The sequence below is a fragment of the Artibeus jamaicensis genome, unplaced genomic scaffold, assembly GCF_021234435.1.
Source record: "Artibeus jamaicensis isolate MK-2021 breed Jamaican fruit bat unplaced genomic scaffold, CSHL_Jam_final contig_465, whole genome shotgun sequence".
In the NCBI taxonomy this organism is placed as follows: domain Eukaryota; kingdom Metazoa; phylum Chordata; class Mammalia; order Chiroptera; family Phyllostomidae; genus Artibeus; species Artibeus jamaicensis.
This window is the reverse complement of record NW_026521843.1, coordinates 27,876,090-27,889,443: the sequence shown is the minus strand read 5'-3', so window position 1 is coordinate 27,889,443 and position 13,354 is coordinate 27,876,090. Positions and strand designations below refer to the sequence as shown.

The 13,354-nt window shown below is 46.4% G+C and overlaps 1 pseudogene; it reads right to left on the bottom strand.

Annotated features, from left to right (window-relative positions):
* Window positions 1–6,658: 6,658 nt before the first annotated feature.
* LOC128627709 (60S ribosomal protein L23a-like) lies at window positions 6,659–7,133 on the bottom strand (annotated as a pseudogene).
* Between the last annotated feature and the right edge of the window lie 6,221 nt (window positions 7,134–13,354).

The following is a 13,354-nucleotide window of genomic DNA, read 5'->3' as shown; positions in this document are numbered from 1 at the left end:
TCATTAGTCACCCTGCACAGTGCCTGGCACCTAGGAGGTACTTAGCCCATGCTCATGCAGTTGAAATGAAAACGGGTAGCTAAGCCTACGCCCAGGCTAGGAGAGGAAATCATAAGGTGTAAATAACCATAGTGCAAGGTAGGAAGGGGTCTATTCCAGAAGAGGGTTGCAGGTCAAGGGTTCGGGACTGAAGCATAGAGGCTGATAGGTGATCCTCAATTCAAGGGCTGAGTGGGTTGTTGGGAATGAGAGAAGTCTTTTCAGAGGAGGGGCCTTAGAGGTAGGGCTTAAAGGAATGGTAGAAGGTAGTCATGGGGATATGCAGGCAAAGGGTATTTCAGGGAGGGAAGTGACTCGAGCAGGATAGCACAGGGCAGGTTGGTTCAGGGCAAGAGCAAGCAGCTTGGTAAGGCTGGCACCAAGAGCGCCTGGAGGGGAGCAGCCAAATGGGCTGAACGGAAAGGCCATGGGTGCCCACTGCTCTGCGCCTTCTTCACTCACGATTGAGCAATGGGCCTGACCGCCCGCCTTGGCCAGTCCACTGAGCTGCATCTGGGCACAGCTCCTGTGGGCTCATTGGCCGAGGCCAACTAGCTGTGCTGGGTTACGCTCTTTACAGCTGAAACATCATTGGTCTCAGTGGAAGGTGCTCCTGCCCGTTGGCTCTCAGAGCTCCCATTAGATGGCTGTCGAAGGCAGGCAGGGGGCAGATCTATAATTACTGAGGCAGCTGATATTCTTTCCCAGGAGATCACGTTTCAGCGTATAATGTCGTCATTTGTAAACACCGTTACTCTCTGGTAATGAAATGAAGCGGGGCAATGTTCCTGAATTTGAGATAGGATTTTTTTCTCTCTCCTCTCGTTCCACCTTTCCCTCCTCTCTCTTCCAAGTTTCAGCTTATCCGACTCCAGCCGGTCTCTGGCATTATGTTATAACTCCTCACCACAGAGAGAATATTCTGGAAGACAATAAACATTGGGATTGTTGTTTAGTAGGTTCCATGAGACTCAAATCTTTAAAAATGAGTTTGACCATCTCACTTCCTCCAGGCAGCCTTCCTGGATTGCCATTTCTAAAGACTTTGATTCCTTTATGATGGCCTTAGTATTGTACAGATAACTGTCTTCTGTTGTAGCTGGTCCTAAAGGAACATTGTGAATATCTCAGGCCATAGACCCTTTAAAGCATCTACTTTCTGAAAAGCATCAACTTTTGAATGATAAGCATACAGGAAAAATAAGAGGAAAAAGTCCTTCTTTCATACTAAAGACAAGAGGGGCGGGAATCCTGATGTCCCCTCTATGTTTCTGTGTGGCAACGGTCTCCTCCATCAGCCTGGGTGTTTGGGCCTTCTCTCTCTGTCAGAATACTTACCGGGGGCTTGCTGTGGGGAAGGGTGAACGGTGCAGTGAATGGTGAACGGGAGGTTTGCAGCCCAAGCTGCTCAGCCCACGTCCCCATCACTGACTAAGGCAGAGAGGATAGTGCAGGTATTTGTAGCCTGAAAGTCCCAGGGACCCTTTATCTGGGTGGGAAGTGCCTGCTTCTGTCTCAGCTCAGAGGTCAGTCACTAAGGAAAGGCTTGGGACCTGCCCCCACATGGCCCTTGGAGAATGGTGGGGTCAGGAGAGCACTGGGAGGCAGCGATGCAGACAGTGCACCTGGACCCCCCAGGCCTCCATGTGCTCCTGTCCCAGGCCCTCTGGGCCCATACCATCCTGACAAGCAGACAAAGGGTGTTCCAGGTGAGGGGAAGGGCTAGCAAAGGCAGAGAGGCAGCATGAGCATACTGTCAGCTAAATATTTTTTTATTACAAATTGAAATAGTAATTGCAAAAAGGTGGAATTTCTGGCACATTGCAAATTTGATAGCTGTAAACCTACAACACTTTTAAATGTACCCAGTGGAATATAAATACTATAGCCATTTGATACTCATCATCATCTGTTTAAAAAGTATATGAGCAAGCTCTTTGCCATCGAGATCTTATACTGTGCCTATTTCTCCTTGAATCTGCATTTTCATTCCACTTTTCCCACAGAGTTTATCCTGATATATTTTTATACTTATTATACTCTCTGCAGTGAAAATGTATGTATATGTTAAAAGTAACTTAAAAAAATCTCCTGTGATTGCAAGCTTTAAATGTTAAAAACATTTCTATGTTATTCATTAAAGTAATTTTTATTATCTAACTGGTCAAAATATTATAAGTATAATACATATTTTAATAAATATTTAACAAAAATACATTGTTACTAGAAATGCATTTCTTCATGAAATGAATGAGTAGTATTTTTAAATGAGATGGTGTTTAGCTTCAATTCTTTTTTTTTAATATTAAATTTTATTTAGTTACTTTTCAAGTACATTTTTTTTTTATCTATTTCTCCCATCCCACCCCACCCCCCCGCCCGGTCTCCCCCCAGCTTCAATTCTGTTCCTACTTTCTCTTTCTTATAGATGTCTATGCTGAGAAAACATGTGCACAAAAATATGTTGGGAGTAGGAAGAGTTTCGTGATAACAGCAATACTCAGCTCTTTGAACTCCCTCCCAGTTACATATCAAAAACACATGGTAATCTATCATCAAAAATTATTTTCAGTGATCTATCAGCTGACAATTCAGTTACATCCTCCATCAATACAGAATGAATTAGAAGAACGGAGATCAACTCACTGAGAAATTCCGTGCTTGGTTGTTGTACTCTTCAACTTCTTAATGTCTAGAAAGTTTATCCAAAGGGCTCTACTTTGACTTATGGGATGACTATTAATTATAATCCTGTACTTTTTCACACAAAAGTATATGATATGCTCTAAGAGGGTTAGGATAATAAACATGTTAATCTTAATATATCTCACTAATACAGAATTTTTTAAAGAAAAAGTACATACATAGATATATCTATATAAATACATACATACACTCTTTGAGCTGCAGATTTAGCTTGTTCAATTTATGGATTTAATTTAATTAGTAATATGCAGAAAACTGGTAGTAATGGAAGTAACCCTTGCCCATGCAAATGGGGAAAGGAAAGTGAATTAGTGAGGCAAGAGGGCCATCCGAGTATCGCAGGGTACAGTGTTCCCCAACAGAGAGTTCACAGGCTCCTACCCTCCCCAAACAACTACTTTTTTGAGGACTGGCCCCATGCCTGGTGGCATTCTTGATTTTTCTGCAGAACCTTGATCGTCACTCTTAAATGGTATACTGCGTCTTACTGTAGCGTAAGCATTTGCCAAGGTGTACAAGAAGAAAAAGTAGTTCCTGGAATTTTGATCTTTTAATCACTGCTCCAGACTGGTTCTGGGAACTGAGAGGCACCATCTGCAAAAGGCTTTTGGAGGAAATGGTTGGGAAGAGGGGTGGGTGGAGCTGACAGGGAGAATATGTCCCCAGACCCGTTAGCAGTCCAGTCCGCGTACCTCTAACCGGAGCAGCCACTTTGAGGAGAAAACCATTTTGTGGTGTCTTCACCAAGCCTAGGGAATTTAACTTCATTTCCAGGTCCATCCTTGCCATTCCTTCCTTGATTTATTTTGGGTTTTTGGCTGTCCTAACAGGAAAATCTGGTCCCTTTTAGAACAAACAGCACTGAAAAAGGTAGGACAGGAGAAAGTTCTCACTTAGAGCCTTCCCTCTAAGTTTCCAGAAGAGAAGCTGCGTCCTCCGCTCCCAGGCTGGGTCTTCTTGTAGCCTGGGGGGAGGGAGGAAGGAAGAGAGACCTTATTCTCATAGGTGCATGTTGGTGTCAAGTTCCACCTCTCCGTAAGTTCTCCCTGGCTACCAGCCCTCAGTGCCTTCTCTGTCCCCTGTAAACCCCTACCTCACTCAGTATCCCACCCACTTTTATATTTAGTTCCAGACTGGGGCGAATTACACACATCGTACCACTTTCCAATATGGAATTCTTGTTTTACCAGCTCTAAATTCCTCAACAGCTAGGACCCTACTCTGTCTTCCCTTCTGCTCATCTCAGTCCTTAGCATGAGGCTGGACTCATGGTAAGAGTTTAGCAATTACTAGAATTAACCTGACTTCAAGCCATCACCTGTCTACTGGCAACAACACAGCATGATTTACATCTCTGAGGGTAGATGAATAATGCTTGGAAATGGTCAGACTCTGAGCTCCCCTGATGCTGTGCCATAATATCAGAGGGAATTATACCAGGCCCCCTAGATTGTCAGGTTCGAAACCCCTGCTTAGAGACCTGGTACTGGGGAATCATTCCACCGCCCTGTAGGAAGAGTTCAACCTACTTCATGGCAGGCAGCTCATCTGCAGGAACTTTCGCAGGGCTCGGCTATCCTGGGCTAGCATCTCTCTTCCCCAGTTCCTCTGTCCTGCTCTCGCTTCAGCGGAAAATTAGCTTCCCTTTGCTCTCCGGCCATTCCCTGCCAGCCCCTCCCCAATCCCCCCTCCTGTGCCTTCTCAGGAAAGCACAGTCTAATAAATTTTGAAGAAAGCACATTCTAATAAATTTGCCAAGCATCTTCTTCCCTTTCCTTCCAGGAATTCTTTCAAATCTCTCCTTTCCCAGAAAGTCCTTTCCGACTAAGCAGAGGAGAAAAGAAATTTTCCTTTTCTTTTTTGTACAAATTATTCTGCTCTGTTCAAGGCCATAAATACTGAACTTAGTCTATAGAGCACTTGTTGTTTCATAGAAAAAAAATCTGATATAAAGCATCTACAAACCCCAAGAACTAGCATCATTAGAAGTGATGCAACCCCCTAAGATTTGGAGCAGGACAAGGATAGCTACTCTCATCAGCTATACAACATTGTACTGGAGGTTCTAGTTGGGGAGATTAGGTAAGAAAAGAAAGAAAGAGCACCAAAATTGGAAAGGAAGAAGTAAAATTATCTCTATTTAGAGATGATATGATTTATATATAGAACACCCTAAATAATCCACAATAAAACTAGTAGCTGTAAATGAGTTCAGCAAAGCTGAGGATACATGATCAATGAACAAAATCAACTGTACTTCTATACCATAACAATGACTAAACAGCAAATGAAAAAGAAAACAATTCCACTTACATAAAAGACACTTAGGAATAAATCTGACATATGAAGTGAAAAGTTTATACTCCACCACAAAATATCATTCAAAGAAATTAAAGAGAGACTAAATAAATGGAAAGTCATCCCATGCTCATGGATTAGAAGAAATAATATTATTAAAGTGGCAATATTCCCCAAATTGATCTGAAGATTCAATATAATCCCTATCAAAATCCCAGCTGCAGAAATTGACAAGTTAATTCTAAAGTTCATATGAAAATGTTAGGGACCCAGATTAGCCAAAATAACCTTGAAGATGAGGAGCAAACCTGGAAGACTAACACTGCCAGATCCCAGAACTTACTGCAAAACTACAGTGATCGTGACATTGTGCTGCTGGCATATGGACGGACATAGAGAGCAGAAGATTGCAATTGAGAGTCCAGAAATAAACCTCAACTTTATGGTTAATTGGTTCTCGACAAAGGTTCCAAGACAATTAAATGGGGGAAAGAACAGTTTTATTCAGTGGTGCTGGGATGACTGGATATTCACATGTATAAGAATGATGTTGAAGCCCCTACCACTTACCACATACAAAATTTACTCAAAATGGCATCAAAATTCAAACTTTTTGTGCCTCAAACAATACCATAAAGAAAGCAACAAGACAAAGTGGGGGAAATGGGAGAATGGGAGAAAAATTGTGCCGATCATATACCTGATAAGGGATTTGTATCTAGAATACATTTTAAAAACTCATAACTCAATAATAAAAAGACAAATATCCCAACTTAAAAATGGGCAAAGGACATGAATAGAAAGTTCCCAATGAAGATATACAACTGACTGATAAGCACATGAAAACATGCTCAAAATCATTAACCATCAGGAAGTGCAAATCAAAGCCTTGATAACATACCATTACATACTCTCTAGGAGAGCTCTAATTCAAAATATGGATAATAACAAGTGTTGGCAAGGACAGAGAGAAGTCATACCTTCATGCACTGCTGATGGAAATTTAAAATTGTACAGCTGGTTTGGAAAACATTCTGGCAGTTTCTGAAATGGTTAGAGTTACAATATGACCCAACAATTTAACTCCTAGATATCCACCTGACAAATGAAACATGTCCACACAAAAACTTCTACATAAATATTTATAGCAACATTATTCATAATAGTTAAAAGGTAGAAACATCCAAATGCCCATCAATAAATTATATATATACAATGAAATATTTGTCCAATAAAGTGAAATGAAGTACTGATACATGCTACAGTGTGGATGGACCTTGAAAACATTATAAGTCAAAGAAGCCAGATATAAAGAACCACATAATGTGTGATTCCATTTATATGAAATGTCCAGAGTAGGCAAATCTATAAAGACAGAAAGTGGATTAGTGGTTGCCTAGTACTGGGGTGGGGGGAAGATAGAGAAGAGAGTTTAGAAGGTGGTAGATAACAGGTGTGGGGAATTTTTTGAAAGGCAATAAAAATCTACCATATTGATTGTGGTAATATATGCACAGCTCTGTATATACTAAAAGCCATCAAATTGCACACTTCATTTATTTGCTCTTTTTTAGGTGAAAATTTTTATATTTAGAAGTGGATAGCTGGCCTCAGTTTAGATCATCCCAATTTTGTCGGCAACATCCAAAGCATCAGTTGTGATCCCGTTGAATAGGCCTCCTCCTCTCCATGAGGCCTGATCAGGAGTTTGACCTCGGCCATGTTGGTGTCACAGAGCTTCTTCACAGCCTGTTTGATTTGGTGCTTGTTGGCCTTGACATCCACAATGAACACTAGTCTGTTGTTGTTTTCTATCTTTCTCATGGCTGACTCAGTAGTTGGGAGAAATTGATGGTGTAGTGGTCAAGTTTATTTCTCCTGGGGCTCTTCCTGTGACGTTGGGGCTGCCTTCAGAGCTGCAGTGTCTTCATCCATCAGAACATGGGAGACATGTGGATCCCCTTTTTTTTTTTGTCAGTGTGGACCCATTTCAGCAATGTTTGCTTTGCCTGCAAAGCCTTTGGTTTGGCTTTGGCTTTGGCTTTGGGAGGGGCAGGAGCTTCCTTCTTCGCTCTTGGTGGCATCTTCATGAAAAGTGGATGCATACTTGAAATGGGTGAATTGTATGGTATATGAATTGTGTTTCATTAAAGCTGTTGAAAATCATGCATGGGGAAGTCGGGGATCAATTTAGGATCTAAAGTGCACGCATGTGTTGTGAGGAGGGTAGTCCTAGCATGAGAATAATAGGAGATGAGGATGGGGAAGCAGAGGGTCCCAGCTCAGACAGAGGGGCTCTTCCCCTCTGGGGAATGCCAACTGAATGCCACTAAATGCCAACTGAAGAAAAAAAAAACAGATTCAATGGTTGCAAATGGATTTTGTCTTAGATGCTATTGCTGGCCAGTTGGTAGTGGCTACTTGCTCTGCTGCCTTCGGGAATCTGAGACCAAGTCTGGTTTCAGGGAGAAAGATTTCCTAATTGACTGCCAAGGTCAATCTGCATAACAATAAAAGCCAATATTTATTGACTAGGACCTTTGTGCTAAGCACTATCCTAAATACTTTAAGTGCTTCATCCTCTTGAGTATCCTCAGGGAGTTTATAAAAGAGGAAAATTCCGCTGTCACAAGCTCCAGATCACATGGCTGGTTAGCAGCAGAGTCAGGAGGCAGATCTGGAAGTTTGACACCGGAGCCCACTCTGAGATGCCACAGCGACTCTCCTGGGAGCAGGGCGCCTGTACTTTTAAATCTACTACCTGGGAGAGGTCCCTCTTCCTGGTCATGATTAAAGGGGCACCTGGAAGGACTCCTATGCTTTAAAACCTTTCCTCCACACCGTTCCTGAGGTCAGAATCCCCCCCACATTTTACTTCTTGGGACATTGTTAGCTTCTCAGTTCCCCCTGAGAGGAGTCCCAGTTCATCAGATTTCTGGGGATTCCCAGTCATTGGCTGGGTGCAGAACCTGGGGAACAAAATGCCAGGGAAATATCAGGGGTGGGGCACATGGGTAGGAAAAGCAAGTCATGAGGCACACACACAAACCCTTCCCACCTGCCAGTCCCAACCTTGGCACCTGACGACTTCGCCTGCGTCCTCCGTGCAAGGAGTTTCTAAGGAAGCTTTGTGCCTGTGTGCAACCTTCAGGGTTAGGCTAATGCCTCCGGAGGCTACCGCTGGACAGGCTGGCCTAGATGGAGGTGAGCTTGGCTCTTCTGGGTGACCTGAATGCAAAATGCCCCGTGCTGCGGGGGCAATGGGCAGTTCATTATTTGAAAGGCAAATGAAACTTGTTGCCTGGACCGCACTCCCATTCGAGGTCAACTGAGCCTGGGATAAACTAGTAAGCTACAGGGCTGGCACCCCTGGAGTCACCTGCCCAGCGTCCCGGAGGTTCTTCTGGGGACAGGCAATTATCAGCCAGCTGCTTCTGGCCCTGGCAGGACCTCCCCAGTGGGGGCAGGAGTGCGGGTGGGTAGCTCCTCGATCAGGAGTCACCTTTAGTAGAGATCTGGCCTCTTTGTCCCTCAGCACAGAATAGACCCGGTGGGCTGTGAGCTCCTTCTGTGCTCCCAGCCCTGACAGGCTGACCTGCTGTGCCGGGGGTGGGTCCGGAGGGATCCTGGGCAGAGGTGGTGATGTCCATTGAGGGGTGAGGCAGGAAGGTGTTCGCTGGCTGTAAAGCAGGGGGAAAATGTAACCAGTGCAGGGAGAGATGTGAGAAAAGACAACGGTGGGATTTGTGGAGCCTGGCAAGCACAGGTAGGAGTGTGAGCAGCCCCACACCCTGGTTCGTCTCAGCTTGTTCCTCGCCTTCTCAGATTTCTCTCTGCCCTCCTCTCCGAATTCTCACTCAGCACTGCCTGGGTTTGCGTGTCAGCTTGGCCGCTGACTATTCACGGGCCCTTGGGGAATTTATTCTCTGAGGCTAGGTGTCCTTGTCGATACAGTAGGCGGAACGACACCGTAGTCTACCTCACAGGGCTGTCGTAGGTATTAAATGAGGCAATGTATAAAGCACCTAGGGCTATGGGGGCATAGTAGGTGCTCAGTAAGTGCTGTTTATTCTACTATAGATATTTTAAAAACTCATCGTTCATATAAATATAACAAAATCGACCGTCCTAAGTATACAATTCAGTGGCATTAAGTACATTTCTAATATTTCACAACCATTTCCACTATTTCTGAAACTCTTTAACCATCCCAAACAGAAACTCTGCACCCCTGAAACGGAGGTTCCCCGTTCTCCCCTCCCCTCGGTCCCGGCTCACCACCATTCTGTTTGCTCTCACGGAATCTGTCAGTTCGAGATATTTCCTGTACGTGAAACCACACGTCTGTCCTTTTGTGTCTGGCGCATTTCGCTCAGCACGATGCTTTCAGGCTCCTGCATGTTCAGGGTGTATGTCCGAATTTCATTCCTCTTTAAGGCTGAATAATATTCCACTGTGTGGCCGTATCACATTTCGTTATTTGTTTGTCCACTGATGGGCGTTTGGGTCGTTTCCACCTTTCGGCTGCTGTGTCCACTTTAGATATTACAGTCGCTCCTGTGAGGAAGTATTTTAATCTGGAGATCAGAGCACGAGCCCTGGGACCACCCTGCCTGAAGCCCTTGCCTTTACTCACCACCCTGGAGTGCTCCTTACCACCTGGTGCTACAGGCTGGTCACCTGCAAAATGGGGACCCTAGGCCCTCTGCTCAGGGCTCTTGCAAGGGGAAAGTGAGTCCACGTGTGTGAAGGAGCTACAGTCGTTTCTGGCACCCGGTCCCCGCTCAGGCCGGTGAGCTGCTGTGGTTGTGTTGGGGGTCGATGCCTTTACTCGGGCAGCACGTACGGGACCTGTCTGGGCAGACTGGCGTTGTCTCGCCTCCAAAAAGTGGTGCTTGGACTGCCAAGTGCTAGAGATGAGAGAACCTGCAGAGACCACCTACTCAGACCACCCCCTTCTACCAATGGGGAAATGGAGGCCCAGAAAAGATGGGACATGGCTAGAGGGACAAAAGCAGAACTGCAGCCAGGCACCTGCTCCCAACATCTAGGCTTGGCCTCGCCTCCAAGCCTGGCCTTGCCAACCCTCCTCCTCCTGCTAGGCCCCCTCTTGGACACTACCCGCATCCACATGGGGAGTTGCATCAACCAGTAGAATTCTGCTCCAGTTCAGGGGACTTAGGGGCCCACCTGCCCTTTGACCTTAGCTCAGACCAGGTGTCGGCTGCGCTCTGAACACCACCTGCCCTTTCTCTTCCCACTGCTGGGCATGGAGGGGGAAGGAGAGTGTCAGAAAGCCTTGCCCAAGAGGGTCTCTCCTGGCGGAGACAGGGAAGAAACCAGAGCTGACCGGCGCAGGGGCGGCGAGACTGTGCTTGTTTTAGGATTAGGTACCTGTGCTCAGTGAACACATCTGTTGTTCAGCTGTTTGTGTTCTCTTTGTTCATTTCATTGGTTTTCTGTGAGGATATTTTTAGAGAATTCCAGCCTGAGTTCTGCAAAGGGGGGAACAGGGTGCGGTCCACACCTGGGCAGGAGAACCAGGTGGACAAGGGGACATGGTGGCAATGGAACAAAGCACGCTGCCAGTGAGGACAAAACCGCAGGCGGAGGGAAAGGGCCCGGCTGCCAAACTGTCCCTTCCCCTGGAATGGCTTCTCTGTGGAGCTCTTAATGAAAGATGGTTTTGTTTGTTTGTTTGTTTGTTCAAAGATGACATTCTCCTCCCCTTTGAGGAATTACTGTAACATGAAGTTTCCCCAACTTGGGTATGGCGGGGGCGGGGGGCACTCCCAGCTTCTGCGGCCTTTTGAGAAAGGCCAGCTTCTTTCTTCCCAGCTTCTTTCTTCTTTTGAGAGAGAATGACCAGGGGGGAAAGAAGGATCTCAGAGCTGTTGTGGAGCAGCTTCAGGGAGAAGAGGGGACAGAGCACAAGAGGGAACACTGCCTGAGCAAAGGAGGAGAGAGAGGAACGGCACATTTTCTAAATCTAGTGTTTATGACTCTGGTGGAAATCTGCATTCTTTTGTTCTGTATCATTTTCCCCTCCTCCTCTATCTTTGCCAGTGGGCGTGCTGGTCATTACAGCAGGAAAGTTTTTTCCTTCAGGGACCTTGAAATGTTGGTGGCACAGACTGGACAGTTAGGACCTAGCCCCTTCCTCACCTCCCAACCGCCGCTCAGGAGAGATTCATCTGGGGCTGGGACTGAGAGGCAAGCGTTGGATTCCCCCTGAGGACATGGGGGGCGATGCCTGGGCGGGTCACAGAGGGACGCTGGGAGACGCCTTCCCCGGGACAGGAGATGGCTCACCTGGGCCGTCCAGGCTGCTGTGAAAACAGACACCTGGCGATGGGGCAGAGGGAGGAAGGGAAGGATCCTGCCCCCACCCAGCAGCTGAAAGTGAGAAGCTGATAATAGCGAGAAGGCCTGAAATGCACCCAAGGGTAATTGAGCCGTCTGGCACGAGCCCGCTGGGAAAGGAGGCCACATGCAGCCTGCCAGGCTGTGCTGTGCAAGTGTGAGGCGCGGCTGCTCAGTGTCAACAGCATGTTCCTAATGGGCCCTGGAGCTGGAGGCTGGGAGGGGCTCTGATCTGCAGGCCAGAGAGCCCGCCAATTCTTACCTTCCAGAGTGAAGGGGAGGACATCCAAGGCTCCTTTCTTCTGGCCCCAGATCTGCGGGAGGCTCAACCTTCCCTGAGACAAAGACCTTGGTTGCCACATTTGGACTTTCTGTTAGCTCAGATGGTGGTTTTGGAAGCTTTGCAGGCTCCTGAATGCTCATGGTAATAATGGCCAAATCTTATACTGCACTTACTGAGAGCCAGGCACTGTTCTCAGAGGTTCGGTCTAAATCATCTCATTGAACCCTCCTAACAATCCAACGAGATGGGAATCGTCCCTGTTATCTTTATCTTCAGGTCGGGGGACTGAGGCATGGAGAGGGGGCAGATACAGTTTGTCTCAGACCAGTGCCCTTCCCTGTGGGTCGCTGGTTGTTGCTCCATAGCACAAGCTGGAGGGGAGATTTGACCTCAAATGTCCCTGGAGCAACCAAATGTCCTAGAGATGTGGACTGTGGGTGCGTGGTTGGTGCAGGTGACAGCATAGCATCAGAATTGACTGTCACCTAACTCAGAGCTGGGAGGGATCCTGCCCAATCCCACCCCTTCCTAAGTTAGACCAGCCAGACCTGGAGAACATGCCTGAATCAGGCAGCTAGAAAATGGTGGAACAAGGATCTGATCTGAGGTCTACTGACATCATCCTTTCAATTACATCACATATGAGTAATTGAAACCCTTCCCTGCCCTCTTCACCCAAGCCCCCGCAGCAAAAGGCAGGGATGGTGGGTGGTGGGTGGCTCTTATCTGCTGGAGACTCCAGTGGGGCCGAAGGCTGTGTTGAGTTGATCGCCAGTGCCTGCCCCAGGTCTGGCACTGAGGGAGCCCCTCCATCTGGTGGAATGAGGAGAACTGGAGAGCCTTTCAGTGCCGTGCCTCCCTAGTTCTCCTCCCCTTGCCTGGGGCTAGTTGATGTCTCTAGAGGCCCTTTGGCATGAGAACTAGGTCAGGTGGGGCTCTCTTTGGGCCTTGCCCAGAGGTCAGCTTGGGTCGTGTTGGGATAAAGCCCCTGACTAGGTCCTGGAGAGGAGTCTCGGGTCTGGGGTAGTTACCTCCAGACGTAGAGGAGCTTTGCCAGGTAATCACTGCAGGTAATGGCAAAGGCTTTGGATGAAGTGTCTGAACTGGTTTAACATCATTTTGGTATTTCTTTTATTTTGTGGGTTTCTTTCATCCACCTTTTAAGGACCCGCCCTACCTTAATCTCCGTTCCCTGAGGAATGAAAAGCCAGATAAGTGTTTTGCTTGTTTGTTTTGTTTGTTTAAGGGTTATACTCTTTTCTGCTGTGCTAGGCTCAGCTGGTCTTGCCACTAGGCCCCTAGCCCACAGGCCCAGGCAGGCAGACTGGAGCTCTAGCAATGCTTGGATCAAGATGCAATCACTTGCTGATTTCAAAATATATTACAGAGTTACAGTAGTCAAAATGATATGTTATTGGCCTAAAGATAGACATATAGACCAATGGAACAGAACAGAGAGCCCAGAAATAAACCCATGCATATATGGTCAACTGATCTTTGACAAGGTACCAAGAATATAGAATGGGGAAAGAATAGTCTTTTCAACAAATGGTATTGGAAAAACTGGATATCCATATGCAAAAGACTTAAATTGCACCTTATTTTATATCATATACAAAATCAACCCAAAATGGATTAAAGGCACAGGCATAAAAAACAAAAACA